The 2,857-nt window shown below is 41.0% G+C and overlaps 1 long non-coding RNA gene across 1 annotated transcript; it reads left to right on the plus strand.

Moving 5' to 3' along the window:
• The first annotated feature begins 715 nt into the window (after window positions 1–715).
• On the plus strand, window positions 716–1,891 carry LOC143099730 (uncharacterized). Its single transcript, XR_012981727.1, has 3 exons — window positions 716–895; window positions 1,087–1,174; window positions 1,747–1,891. It is a non-coding gene; the product is annotated as an uncharacterized LOC143099730 (long non-coding RNA).
• Window positions 1,892–2,857: the final 966 nt, after the last annotated feature.

The following is a 2,857-nucleotide window of genomic DNA, read 5'->3' on the forward strand; positions in this document are numbered from 1 at the left end:
TTAATATTGCTGTTCAGGAAAAGCTCAGACTTGCTCATGTGTCTGAAGAGGAGACATTCTGGACCTGCTCAGAGGTCGATATAGACACTGTGAAATACTCTGTTGGTGACTGTTTCATCTTGGATTTGTACCAGGATGAAATTCCTCTGTTTGTAAAGGTGACACAGATTGTGAACGCAAGAGCAAGTTGGTTCATTGTTGCTGAATTCCTCACAACCTTGGTCTTTGACACCCATCTTCATGCTTATCAAGTGAGCCCAACAGCAAATCAGATTGTGTTTAAGCCTGGTGAAGAGTTGGACTACCACAGGCTGGACTGCTATGAACTATCTGGCAGACAGTTTATTACTCTTTTCCATCGGCCGTACAAAGCAATTGCTTAGTGGTGAGGTAATAATACAAATTGATGGGGTTTTTTTAATTGAGAATAAAAATGTCCATATGTCATGTTGATTAAATTCAGTTCTTCCTCACCTCACACACCTCCAGAAAATGAAGTTGATGGCCTTACACTCACAAAAATGACAGAACGTATGAGTGAGAGAATGTTTCCGAAGATGAAGGACCAGGTTCAGTTCATGGCTGCTCTAGATAAATTGAAGTTGTAAGTAATTAAGCAAAGTTCAATATGTTTACTGAAATGTGTTATATGAAGATTATTATAAATGTGCAAACATTTCTGTTTTCTAATTGATAGGGGAGACAGCCATGATGCTGAAGTGAGAGCGGAGACGTCAGTGATGCCAGTTTCGCCAGTTTCCTCTGATGTCATCCTCCCACCTTTTCTCAGTAGTGCTTTAAGTTCACAGGATCCACAGTTCAAGTCTCAGGGGAAGAACAAACTGAAAAATGCCCTCATTCAGGCTTTGTTTGACCACCTCAGTCAAAAAAACATGTAAGTGTCACTCATCCTTCATTCTTTTTTATAATTACAAAATTATTTATGTAGGTTCAGTTCCTGTGTAGCTTAATTTCCCTACATGATCTTCTGAAGAAGCCAGTAGCCAATAAATAGTTTAACTCAATGTATGGGAAACACTGAATACTTGCAATAGTTTCGTTTGTTTGTTTTGTCAATGTCCTTAGGTATCCCTCTCACACTCAATATGTTCTTACATTGAGATCAACCTTGATTCGCTTCCCTTTTCTCAGGGAGAAATATGGCTCTGGATACGTAAGTAACAAAATTATTTTAGGGTTATAAGGTCAAAATACAGTGGGAACCAGAAGTTTTTTCCCTGACTTTTAATCATTAAATCAGAGTAAAAGTTTTCTGTTTTAGGTCAGTTAATATTAACATATTTTTTGTATTTGTTAAATATCAGAATAAAAAGAGCCTACACACACCCTTTTCAGTACTGTCCACAAATGTTTGATAGTATGAGGGCTTTGTGGTGACAACTCCAATATCTTGTCTTGGAGCAGCCGTGGCCTACTGGTTAGAGCTTCAGACTTGTAACCGGAGGGTTGCCGGTTCGAACCCCACCAGTAGGAAGCGACTGAAGTGCCCTTGAGCAAGGCACATAACCCCTCACTGCTCCCCGAGCACCGCTGTTGTAGCAGGCAGCTCACTGTGTCGGGATTAGTGTGTGCTTCACCTCACTGTGTGTTTAGTGGGTTTCACTAATTCACGGCTTGGGATAAATGGCGAGACCACAATTTCCCTCACAGGATCAAAAGAGTATATATACTTATACTTATGCCACTTACATAATTAGTAAATCTACCACTCTGTTTTTTCCCTAGGATGCCTTGCTCGAATCACTTAGAAACAAATTTAAGAAAGAAAGAAGACCACTAGTGAACTTGGAAGAAGTTTCCAAAATGAAAGAGAAGTACTCGGCACGCCATTCAGGACGAAAGCGGGGGGTTGAGACTGAGGAGGTTTGCCTGCAGAATAGGGCTGCACGATATATCTAAAATCTATCGTTATCGCGATATCAACACTTGCGATGGACATACCGCAAAGATTACTTAATTTTCGATAAATTCGATACATTTTCTGTGCCGTGCGCATTCCATACAGTCTATGGTGTATTCACATTCTGAATGTCAACATATTTTACCAAACTGATGCGGTCATGCAGCCCAAGAAGCCCGTCCCCTACCAGTTTAGGTGTGTGGTGTTTTAGGTGTTAAAGCGGGAGCTAAGTCGTGATGGCTGAAAATAGTGAGTCGAGCGAGGTAGGCTACACTTGGGTGAAGAGGAATTAGTGACTAAAAGGAAAAGCACGTCTGTTATATGGGAATATTTTGGTTTTTGAAGGATGCCGTGTTACAAACACAGCGCAAATGCGTCCTTCTCCACCGTGTTAAAATAAACAATTTCTTTCGTTATCGTTATATCAGAAGTTGTCTTTCACTGTCTGTAAGGCTTGTATTTCATGATTTGCATTTAGCAAAAGCCCCAGACAGCAGCACAGAGGTAATCAGGATTCGTTATTTGTAAAAGTTGTTTAACCTACTTCTGGACTGTGCGATTGCAGCCCAATTACTTTCACTTTCCGCTGCCCTCATAGTCGGCATGCCGGTAGCCTAATAACGTGGGATGCGCAGCGTACTGTATGAGGTTACAGACTGAGATGATTGCCGCGATATAGCTTAAGTAGGCCTAGCTTCTTTGCTAGGCCCATCGAAGGCTGGCAATGTGGAATATTCCGCTGGTTGGTGCACAAGTGTTCAGATTGGCTGTCCACCCGTCTTTTATGAGGATTAGGAGCAGATCTTCCACACAACTTCGATAGCCTAGTCAGTAGGTCTCTTAGCTGTCCACTTTCATCAGGCCATATAGGCTACATGATATTTTATATTATTTAAAAATTATACATTTATTTCTGTAATTATACATTTACCCCCC

Source organism: Alosa pseudoharengus, unplaced genomic scaffold (genome assembly GCF_046254945.1).
Source record: "Alosa pseudoharengus isolate Yale_2024_CS ecotype anadromous, Long Island Sound unplaced genomic scaffold, YU_APseudo_1.1 YU_APseudo_1.1_scf_3, whole genome shotgun sequence".
Lineage (NCBI taxonomy): Eukaryota > Metazoa > Chordata > Actinopteri > Clupeiformes > Clupeidae > Alosa > Alosa pseudoharengus.